This window comes from Vipera ursinii (genome assembly GCF_947247035.1).
Source record: "Vipera ursinii genome assembly, chromosome: Z".
NCBI classification, from domain to species: domain Eukaryota; kingdom Metazoa; phylum Chordata; class Lepidosauria; order Squamata; family Viperidae; genus Vipera; species Vipera ursinii.
Genome location: NC_139517.1, coordinates 2,695,176 through 2,707,274, shown reverse-complemented (window position 1 = coordinate 2,707,274; position 12,099 = coordinate 2,695,176). Strand labels below are relative to the sequence as shown.

At 44.8% G+C, this 12,099-nt stretch overlaps 1 long non-coding RNA gene across 1 annotated transcript in view; it reads left to right on the top strand.

Moving 5' to 3' along the window:
• Nucleotides 1-10,331, top strand: part of LOC310648328 — a 29,073-nt gene extending 18,742 nt beyond the window's left edge. The window contains exon 3 of the long non-coding RNA XR_014494070.1: nt 10,268-10,331. This is a non-coding gene — a long non-coding RNA (uncharacterized lncRNA). The remainder of the gene's footprint in view (nt 1-10,267) is intronic.
• Nucleotides 10,332-12,099: the final 1,768 nt, after the last annotated feature.

The window sequence follows — 12,099 nt, the reverse complement described above, 5'->3', positions numbered from 1 at the left end:
CATTAAACTACACATACCCAATTCCAGCAACCGTTCCTTATATGTTTTAGCCTCCAGCCCCCCAATCATCTTTGTTGCTCTTCTCTGCGCTCTTTCCAGAGTCTCGACATCTTTTTTACTTCGTGGTGACCAAAACTGGATGCTGTATTCCAAGTGTGGCCTTACCAAGGCATTGTAAAGCGGTAATAACACTTCACTTGATCTTTATTCTATCCCTCTTTTAATGCAGCCTAGCACTGTGTTGGCTTTTTTGGCAGCTGCAGCACACGGCTGGCTCCTATTTAAGGGATTGTCCACTAGGACTCCCTCTCACAATTACTACTATTGAGCTTTGTCTGGATCTTGGCTATTGAGGTCTTCCATAGGAAACCTGGATTGTATTCCATACAGAAAACCCTTAACAGAGGTCAAAAAAGAAGTGGACCTTTGATGTTACAGCTTCCTTCTTCTGCAATACAGGAAATCCGAAGTCAATGGCTATTATTTTCCTTTTCCCTTCTCCCCCTCACTTTCCTTTCCCTTGTCCCTCCCCACTGTGTCCTGCTCTTTGTTTTTGTATTTTTGCATTTTACTTTATAATAGAATACAATGTTATAAATTGCAAAAACAATTAAGATAATCATTCTGGTGTTTTAGACACAAGCAACGATTTTCAGAAGTGTTTGAAGGTAACTGCTACGTATGAGAACTATTTTTTTTTCTACTTAATCGATTATCATTTGCTTTATTCTGTTTGTCTGTGGCTCCACTGCGGAAATGGGTGGCTTAGGATGAGCGATGCAGCTGATCAGGTCAGACACACAAAGGGGTGGGGTGGGGTGTTCGACCTTGCAAAAGAGCAGAACAACATGGCTTCTTGGCTTTCACACCTCCACCTCACCAGATGGCTATTTTTATTTCATTTCATTTATTTCATTTTATTTTTCATTCTCTTTGGGTACAAGAGAGCTCAGGAGGATGGGGGCAGGTCTCTGCTGCAGAGAGAAAGGCTTTGGTGTGGTGAAGGAGGCCGGGGAGCCGAGCTGCGTCCTGGGCTGGGAGGGCGTGGGTGTGATGTCCTCGGTGGGGATGACGCAGTTCCTCCCTTGGTCGTTGAGTTGAAGGACTGACTCAAGAGAAGTTGCAGCTCTTCATCTCTCTGGGGAAGGAAGAAGAGAGCGACGGAGACCAACAACACCTCCTTCCCAGGAATCCTGAAGTGAAGATGGAGGCCATCACTTGGATAACAGGTTTGGGACTTCCTTCTTCTACTTCCCTCAATCTGACTCTTCTCCTCTCCTGCACCCAAGAGATAATTGTTTATTGAAGAAGAGACACAGCTACAAACATGGCTCTGGAAAAAAAAGTGACCACATCTAGTAGGGAGTGGTGGGTTTTTATACCTTCTTGGGCTTTTGTTTGGAGTTTTTCCTGTGGCATGAACTTTGACCTGCGTCTGAGTGTGCCTTTCTGGTATTTGGATGGTGGTGGGTTAATCCTATTGTTTCCTAAAGGTCATATCCTGCTTCCCTGTGGCTGTGGCTGATGAGTGTTGGATTATTTTGGTGTGAGAGATTGTTGATTCTAGGGATCTTTGTCTTTCTAATCCCATCAGCTTCCTGGCTCCAATCTTTCTGACAAGATGATCACATCTGCATTTCTACAGACCTGGTTTCTGTTTGGCGCAGAGAGACTCCGGGGTGGGTGGGGGAATAGTTGGTTTCTGCCTTTAAAATCCTTTGGGGAAATATAATATTCTGCCTTTTTAATATTTCTTTCTCTGGGAGGGGGGCTTACTTCCCACACTCCCAACTCCTTTACTTCCTTCTTCCTTGGTGAGCAATCATTTGAGCAATGGGGCACTTCCCTGCCTCTCCACCCCATGTCCTCTGTCCCTAGTTCTCGTGATTCAGAGTCACCTCAGCTAAAGGGGGTTTGCGGGAATGCAGAGCAGCCTCTCTTCCCCCCATCAGAAACACCCAGAAGAGGACCCCAAATTGCAACTTCATGGTCGCAGGGAAGTGTGTTGAGTATAAGGAGTCTCCCGTTTTGTCCTTCCTGCTCCTCTCAAATAAGAGGGAACTGGGGACATCAGAACAGCTGAACCTTGGAGAGATAACCCTCATGGGGCACAGAAGGTCCCCAAATGTGCTCCTAACTCCACCCATAACAGTTGGGGATGCTGGGGTGAAAGTCTTGCACAGTCTGCGATCATCTCTCCTTCTCTTAACTCCACCTTCCCTCTTTCTCTCTTCCAGTCCTTTCGTGGACCCTCCTGGCAGCAGGTAAGAGAAGAGACTCTCAGGCAGACTTTGCTTGTCTTCACATAAATGCGGACTGTGATTGTTGCAGTCTCTGAAGGAGGGAGAAGGGCAAATGAAGCCGAAAGCCCAAAGAGAGATTCAGAAGGAGAAAGGTCCACCTCCGTGGGTGTGGCTGCTCTGCTGTTCTTTTCCACTGGGCTCAGTGCAATGGGCGGATCCAGTCCTTCCTGCTTCTTCAGGAGGCCGTGATCCACCCTGAGGAGATGCCTTCCTTCATGGAGACACATCCCTGGGTGTCCCTGAAGAACCAAGACAAAGATCCTCTAACGTTTGGTTGGTAACCTTTTCTCCCGAGGTGCCATACTGAAGAATTAATAGCTGTTCTTACAAGATAAGCATGAAAATCCTTCTCTTTATGTCCTGGTGAATCTAAGATTGACCCTTCTAAAGAATGTCCAGGTCAAGTTCTTCTTCTCCCAATATAAAATGGAGAAGTGTCTACAACAGGGGTCCCCAACCTGTGGGCTGCAGCCCACTACTGGTCCCTAGCCTGCTGGCCACTGGGCTGTGAGAATACCTGGCCGGTGTGTGCACATGTGCAGGCACGCTCCCCCCCAATTGTTCTAGCAGTCACACGGGCGCTAGTAGCCCCATTTGCACATGCGTGCAGGCACTAGCAGCACCTTTTGTGCATGCATGAGCCAATTTGCTTGCTCCTCCCTTTCCCTCCGGGCCACCAACCTAGAAAGGGTGGGGACCTGTGGTCTGCAAAGCAAGGAGACCAGAAAGGAAGACAGTCCTAAAAGATCAGGAAGAGGTTGAAATCTTGGATGGACCTTCATCCAAGCCATGAAGGGTAGGAGAACCTTTCATTTGCAGCATTGGTCCCTTTTTGTCCCACTCCTGTCCTTGCAAGAGGAAGCAGTGGGTGAAGGATTCTCAGAGCAGATTGTGGATGGGAGCCATTCTGGGAATTGGGGTGGATGTTCTGGTCTAGAGACTCGTTTCCAAGAGGAGACCAGAAGTAAAGTCTCAATGTCTTCTCTTTCTTTCCTCAGCTTCACAGACAGATTCATCTCTACCAGCCCCCAGGCTGTCCTCACCTCTTCCACACACCGTCATTGTTAAAGGAGAAGAGGTTCCTTTGGATTGCTCCCTCCCTGAGGGAGTCGTGACACGGAATCCTGAGGGATCCCATAGGTTCTTTTTCTACTGTAGAAATCAATCCAAGTTACAAATTCTAGATCAACATCTCAATGATAGTACCTTCAATGTCAGAACTGAAAATCTGAACACTGACCAAATAATTATATGTAAATGCAAGATCAGGGAATCATCTGGGCCTGGGGGATGGTCATCTGCTCCTGAAAGTAACCAGCTGGTCTTCTCAGTTGTTGGTAAGATGGATCAAAGGCAGTTCTGATACTCAACCTATTAAAATACACAATAAACCTTTCAAAAATTAATCCAGTGAACCAAACCACCGTTAAATAAATAACGCCTCCTCTAAGAAAATGGTCAGGAGGGCTTTCTTTCAATGGGGAAAATATCTCCCAGATGGAATGTTTTGATTGCGACAGCATGGTGAGAACTGTTACAGAAAGAACAAATTCTTTTTCAGTCTTACGTGCTACATACCTATTTTTATATTGTATGTTCTGTGCTGCATCTTGCTTTTCTTTAATTTGAAGGTTTGGCTGATGGGTAGACAAAGGTCATGATTGCTTGATCCAGTTTTTCCTGGGTGAAAAGGGGCAGTTTATGTATTATTTTCACCCCAAAATACAGCATCCCCTTTCTTATTTCCCATCTTAATCTCCGTTCTCTGAAATGTCACTGCTTTTTCTCATAGAAATGATACCTTAGATTCAAGGAGATCCTATGGATGATCTCCGGGAACTCCCCTGCTTTCATGGAGACACTAATATGTTCCTGGTGAACCTTTCTTGCAGATCAGCCTCCTTCCCCGCTGCTGAAGGTGGATCCGTTGTCCCAGAAGGTGAAGGAAGGTGACCCTTTGGTCTTCCTCTGCTCAGTGGAAGGAGGCAATGCAGAGAAGATCTTCCATTTCTACAAGGATGGGATGGAGATCACCTCCAGGGAAGAAGGTCTTCTGGAACCCTCCAGTGAACCCACAGATCGTGTTCAAAGGGCCTCTTTGAGAATCCTACATGCGTCGTTCAACCACAGAGGGGAATTTGCTTGCAGTTATAAAGAAAAGAGAAGCAACCGATGGCTCGTGTCTTCTTGGAGCCGGGGGATAAATGTGACAGGTGAGCCAGTTAGGGGAAGGCTGGATGTGGTTAAATCTTGAGACCACCATGATAGGCTAGACTAGGAAGAACAAAGAAAAACCTGGAGAAAGGCAAATGGCTTTTGTGGGATTGTTAACTAGCTCCACAGAGAAGTCCGTGAAAAATCGGGAAACGAGCTTGATAAAAAAAGGGCTGTGTTTCATTTGTCGATTCAATATAATCTAAACTTTGAAGAGCAGGGCAGGTTGAGCTGTTCTGCAAGAAATACTAAATCATCCTTCTTGTTTGTTACTCCAACTAGTTCGGGCCCAGGATTCAGATCCTATTTGGAGATATTCCTGGATGGCGACGCTTATCGTAATCCTGCTGGTTCCGTTTGCCTTTTATTGCTGGAAGAAAAAGTGCAGTAAGTGACCTGATTGGGGTTCAAGGGATCCTTACCTGGAGCCAGAGATTGCTCCTTGTGGTTGACAGAGAGATCCTACGGGGTGGCAGGAAAGGAGAGTCAGGCCTGGATGTGAGAGGGATGGGAACAAAATACACGAGGATGATAGAAAGAAGCAATTCCATCTTCTTTTTCATTTTTATTCCTGCCTTGGAAGCATCACCATCCCAGGAACAATCTCAGCTTCCAAAAAAGGAGGAGGAAGGAAATGATCTTGCGGTGATGGAGCCTCCAGCAGCAACAACAGCTATACCCACACCTGTCAAGGTAGCTGGTGGGATTCATGGGTGACTTTAAACAGTGTCTGCAGGGAAGGTCAGTTTCCACTGGAGAGTGAAACCAAGTTTTATCCCCACTGTTGATGGTGTCCTCTGGAGTCACCCAACCGTCATGAGGAAACAGGAATGAAGCAAATAGGATTTAGAGCTTCTTCCATTCAGGCAGAATGTACTTTCCATAAATCCATTTGTCTTGATCTCTCTGAAGATCTCCTCCTCTAGGTTTCTTGGCCTGCTTGGTTTCAAAAACAGAATTTAGGAGTTTTTGAACTCCTAGATATTTCTTTTAATAATGGGAAAGTAGAATAATTCTCTTTGTGGCCTTCAGTTTCAGAAATCATGTGTTGGCCAAGAAATTGAACGGCCTTGAAGCCCACACAAGCAGAAAGAAATATTTCAAAAACTAAGTATCTTAACAGCCCTAACAGATGGGTCAAGATTATTTCTTTATAAAAATGCTGTGAAATGATGGAGAAATCCCATGTTCTCAATGGGTTCCTTGCCTGCAGGCAGATTGAACAATGTCTTCTCATTCCCTCACCTTCCCCAGCCCTCTGAGGTCACCTACAGCTGCATCCGGGACTCCTTCATTCCGTCTCCTCCTGGACCAACAACAAGGAAGAACTGTCCTACACAACGGGAAGAAGAGGGGATATTGTATAGTGACATTGTGTTTCAACCTAAAGGAAGGCAGCAAAATCATCCCTGATTGCAGCAAAATGTGTCTTTCTTGGTTAAGTCTCTTATTAGGCTTAGATATGGGCATCACCCTTGAAGAGATGATGGGATGCAGCTCAGCTTCAATTTATGGCAGAAACAAAAATACACCAAATAGGGCAAAATCCTGGACATCATCTTATATTATGAGTCTGTCAGAGAACTGCACAGCCATTGTCCAAATACAGTATATATATATCAAACTAGAGGGTCAGTCTAAACTGGAGTATCGTGAGGTAAATAACAGAGCACATGAGGGCTCACTGAAGAAAAAGGCGGGGAAAAAGGGAAACTCCCTCTCCACGCCCATAGCAACCAATCACAATGCAGATTACATGTCATTGTAAACTCCAAATTGTAATTCAAGAGCAGATTTGCAGAGTTAATGAAGAAAGTTTTGGGAACACCACATCACTCAAATTAAATGATTCATTTTTAAAGACTATTTGCTTTTGATTTTACTCGCCTTGGATATTTTTTGTCCTCCAATTCCTAAGTTCTTGAAGATATATAACATGGATTGTAGGAGCAATTTATAACTTTTTATTGAAATGAGATGATAGTTTGGGGGTTCTTCAAGCAGATCGCAATTAGGACAATCATTCTGAGCTGATGGGGTTGGCAGAGTTGGCTAAATTGACCCTTTTGATTAAAGAAAAGGAAATAAGTACTTTTGTTTCCACATGGAGACCGCTTCTGGACTTTGTGCTCGAGGTGGAGAAAATAAAAATGAAACTTTGATTTTGGCTTTTACTGATTAGATTGATTTGTTGCTATAGAAGTGGCTAGTTTACACCAATTTGCAAAAGTAAAAAGTGGAGCTTTGATGTTACAGCTTCCTTCTTCTGCAAATGAAGAAATCCGAAGTCAATGCCTTTTCTCTTCTTTTTCCCTTCTCCCCCATACTTTCCTTTTCCTTTTCCCTCCCCACTGTTTGTTTTTGTATTTTTGTATTTTACTTGATAATTGAATAAAATGTTATAAATTGCAAAAACTATTAGATAATCATTCTGGTGTTTTAGACACAAGCAACAATTTTCAGAAGTGTTTTAGGGGAACTACCGGTATGTATCAGAACTATTTTTTTTTCTACTTACCGGTAATCGATTATCATTTGCTTTTTTCTGTCTGTCTGTGGCTCCACTGCGGAAATGGATGGCTTAGGATGAGCAATGCAGCTGATCAGGTCAGACACACAGAGCGGGGTGGGGTGGGATGTTCGACCTTGCAAAAGAGGAGAACAACATGGCTTCTTGGCTTTCACACCTCCACCTCACCAGATGGCTATTTTTATTTCATTTCATTTATTTCATTTTATTTTTCATTCTCTTTGGGTACGAGAGAGCTCAGGAGGATGGGGGCAGGTCTCTGCTGCAGAGAGAAAGGCTTTGGTGTGGTGAAGGAGGCCGGGGAACCGAGCTGCGTCCTGGGCTGGGAGGGCGTGGGTGTGATGTCCTCGGTGGGGATGACGCAGTTCCTCCCTTGGTCGTTGAGTTGAAGGACTGACTCAAGAGAGGTTGCAGCTCTTCATCTCTCTGGGGAAGGAAGAAGAGAGCGACGGAGACCAACAACACCTCCTTCCCAGCAATCCTGAAGATGGAGGCCATCACTTGGATAACAGGTTTGGGACCTCCTTCTTCTACTTCCCTCAATCTGACTCTTCTCCTCTCCTGCACCCAAGAGATGATTGCTTTGCTCCTGTTCAGTTTATTGAAGAAGAGACACAAATAGAAAGATGGCTCTGGGGAAAAAAAGTAACCATATGTAGCAGGGAGTGCTGGGATTTTATACCTCCTTGGGCTTTTGTTTGGAGTTTTTCCTGTGGCTTGAACTTTGACCTGAATCTGAGTGTGCCTTCCTGGTATTCTGATGGTGGTGGGCTAAACCTATTGTGTCCCAAATGCCATATCCTGCTTCCCTGTGGCTGTGGCTGATGAGTGTTGGATATTTTTGGTGTGAGAGATTGTTGATTCTAGGGATATTTGTCTTTCTAATCCCATCAGCGTCCTGGCTCCAAACTTTCTGACAAGATGATCACATCTGTATTTCTGCCAACCTGGTTTCTGTTTGGGGCAGAGAGACACGGGGTGGTGGGGTAGTTGGTTTCTGCCTTTAAAATCCTTTGGGGAAATATAATATTCTGCCTTTTTAATATTTCTTTCTCTGGGAGGGGGGCTTACTTCCCACACTCCCAACTCCTTTACTTCTTCTAATCCTTGTCGAGAAGCCTGAGCTTCCTTCTTCCTTGGTGAGCAATCATTTGAGCAATGGGGCACTTCCCTGCCCCTCCCCATGTCCTCTGTCCCTAGTTCTCAGGATTCAGAGTCACCTCAACTAAAGGGGGTTTGCGGGAATGCAGAGCAGCCTCTCTTCCCCCCCCCATCAAAAACACCCAGAAGAGGACCCCAAATTGCAACTTCATGGTCCACAAAAGAGATAGCTAGTGTGAGCAACGGATGAGCAAAGAAAGGGGTCATTCTGTGGGTCGCAGGGAAGTGTGTTGAGTATAAGAAGTCTCCCATTTTGTCCTTCCTGCTCCTCTCAAAGAAGAGGGAACTGGGGACATCAGAACAGCTGAACTTTGGAGAGAAAATCCTCATGGTGCCAGGAAGGTCCCCAAATCAGCTGTTAATTCCAGCCATAACAGTTGGGGATGCTGGGGTGAAAGTCTTGCACAGTCTGCGATCATCTCTCCTTCTCTTAACTCCACCTTCCCTCTTTCTCTCTTTCAGTCCTTTCATGGACCCTCCTGGCAGCAGGTAAGAGAAGAGACTCTCAGGCAGACTTTGCTTGTCTTCACATAAATGCGGACTGTGATTGTTGCAGTCTCTGAAGGAGGGAGAAGGGCAAATGAAACCGAAAGCCCAAAGAGAGATTCAGAAGGAGAAAGGTCCACCTCTGTGGGTGTGGCTGCTCTGCTGTTCTTTTCCGCTGTGCTCAGTGCAATGGGTGGATCTAGTCCTTCCTGCTTCTTCAGGAGGCCGTGATCCACCCTGAGGAGATGCCTTCCTTCATGGAGACACATCCCTGGGTGTCCCTGAAGAACCAAGGCAAAGATCCTCTAACGTTTGGTTGGTAACTTTTTCTCCCGAGGTGCCAAACGGAAGAATTAATAGCTGTTCTTACAAGATCAGCATGAAAATCCTTCTTTTTATGTCCTGGTGAATCTAAGATTGACCCTTCTAAAGAATGTCCAGGTCAAGTTCTTCTTCTCCCAATATAAAATGGAGAAGTGTCTACAACGGGGGTCCCCAACCTGTGGGCCACAGCCCACTACTGGTCCGTAGCCTGCTGGCCACTGGGCTGTGAGAATAGCAGTGGGTCAAGGATTCTCAGAGCAGACTGTGGATGGGACCGATTCTAGGAATGGGGGTGGATGTTCTGGTCTAGAGATTTAGTTCCAGGAGGAGACCAGAAGGAAAGTCTCAATGTCTTCTCTTTCTTTCCTCAGGTTCAAAGACAGATTCATCTCTACCAGCCCCTAGGCTGTCCTCACCTCTTCCACACACCGTCATTGTTAAAGGAGAAGAGGTTCCCTTGAACTGCTCCCTCCCTGAGGGAGTCACGACACGGGATCCTAAGGGATCCCATACGTTCTTATTTTACTGTAAAGATCAATCCAATGTAACAATTCAAGATCAAGCTGTCCCTAACAATACCTTCAATGTCAGGACTGAAATTTTGAAGTCTGACCAAATAAAGATTATATGTACATGCAAGATCTTGGGAAGATCTTGGAAATTGCCTTATTCTCCTGACAGTAACCAGCTGGAGTTCTCAGTTGTTGGTAAGATGGATACTCATTGCCCAGAAAAATTCACATCAAAGGCAGATAGATTACTCAGCCTATGAAAATGCACAATAAACCTTTCAAAAATTAATCCAGTGAACCAAATGAGCAGACCCACCATTAAATAAATAACGCCTCCTCTAAGAAAATGGTCAGGAGGGCTTTCTTTCAATGGGGAAAATATCTCCCAAGTTCTTTTTCAGTCTTACGTGCTTCATACGTACCTATTTTTATATTTAATGTTCTGTGCTGCATCTTGCTTTTCTTTAATTTGAAGATTTGGCTGATGGGTAGACAAAGGTCATGATTGCTTGATCCAGTCTCTGTTGGGTGAAAAGGGGCAGTTTATGTATTATTTTCACCCCAAAATACAGCATTCCCCTTCCTTATTTCCCATCTTAGTCTCCGTTCTCTGAAATTTCACTGCTTTGTCTCATAGAAATGGTACCTTAGATTCAAGGAGATCCTATGGATGATCTCCGGGAACTCCCCTGCTTTCATGGAGACACTAATATGTTCCTGGTGAACCTTTCTTGCAGATCAGCTTCCTTCCCCGCTGCTGGAGGTGGATCTGTTGTCCCAGAAGGTGAAGGAAGGTGACCCTTTGGTCTTCCTCTGCTCAGTGGAAGGAGGCAATGCAGAGAAGATTTTCCATTTCTACAAGGATGGGATGGAGATCACCTCCAGGGAAGAAGGTCTTCTGGAACCCTCCAGTGAACTCACAGATCATGTTCAAAGGGCCTCTTTGGGAATCCTGCATGCGTCGTTCAACCACAGAGGAGAATTTGCTTGCAGTTATGAAGAAAAGAGAAGTAACCAATGGCTCATGTCTTCTTGGAGCCAGGGGATAAACGTGACAGGTGAGCCAGTTAGGGGAAGGTTGGATGTGGTTAAATCTTGAGGCCACCATGATAGGCTAGCTAGACTAGGAAGAACAAAGAAAGACCTGGAAAAAGGCAAATGTCTTCTGTGGGATTGTTAACTAGCTCCACAGAGAAGTCCATGAGAAATCGGGAAACGAGCTTGATAAAAAAACGGGTATGTTTCATTTATCAAATTAATATAATCTAAATTTTGAAGAGCAGGGCAGGTTAAGATGTTCTGCAAGAAATACTAAATCATCCTTCTTGTTTGTTACTCCAACTAGTTTGGGCCCAGGATTCAGATCCTATTTGGAGATATTCCTGGATGGCGACGCTTACTGTAATCCTGCTGGTTCCGTTTGCCTTTTATTGCTGGAAGAAAAAGTGCAGTAAGTGACCTGATTGGGGTTCAATGGATTCTTTCCTGGAGCCAGAGATTGCTCCTTGTGGTTGACAGAGAGATCCTACGGGGTGGCAGGAAAGGAGAGTCAGGCCTGGATGTGAGAGGGATGGGAACAAAATACATGAGGATGATAGAAAGAAGCAATTCCATCTTCTTTTTCATTTTTATTCCTGCCGTGGAAGCATCACAATCCCAGGAACAATCTCAGCTTCCAAAAAAAGAGGAGGAAGGAAATGATCTTGCGGTGATGGAGCCTCCAGCAGCAATGGCAGCTACACCCACACCTGTCAAGGTAGCTGGTGGAATCAAATAGGATTTAGAGCTTCTGAACTTTAATTCTTCCATTCAGGCAGAATGTACTTTTCTTAAATCCATTTGTCTTGATCTCTCTGAAGATCTGCTGCTCTAGGTTTCTTGCCCTGCTTGGTTTCAAGAACAGAATTTAGGAGTTTTTGAGCTACTAGATATTTCTTTTAAAAATGGGAAAGTAGAATAATTCTCTTTGTGGCCTTCAGTTTCAGAAATCATGTGTTGGCCAAGAAATTGAATGGCCTTGAAGTTCACAGAAACAGAAAGAAATATTTCAAAAACTAAGTATCTTAAAAGCCATTAAACTAAGGTTCCTCTAATCAAGTACTGGATGCAAAGTTTTAGGGGATCGTCCCTGTAGGTTTCTCAGGATCACCTCAGAATGGGTCACGTCTGATGCCGAAAGCCAATCTTTCTTTTCCTTGATGGGCTGGCAATCTTTCTAGGCCTTAACAGATGGGTCAAGGTTAATTATTTCTAAAAATACTGTGAAATGATGGAGAAATCCCATGTTCTCAATGGGTTCCTCGCCTGCAGGCAAATTGAACAATGTCTTCTCATTCCCTCACCTTCCCCAGCCCTCTGAGGTCACCTACAGCTGCATCCGGGACTCCTTCACTCCTGGACCAACAACAAGGAAGAACTGTCCTACACAGCAGGAAGAAGAGGGGATATTGTACAGTGACATTGTGTTTCAGCCCAAAGGAAGGCACAAAGAACATCTCTGATTGCAGCAAAATGTGTCTTTTTTGGTCAAGTCTCTTATTAGGCTGAGATATGGGCATCACCCTTGAAG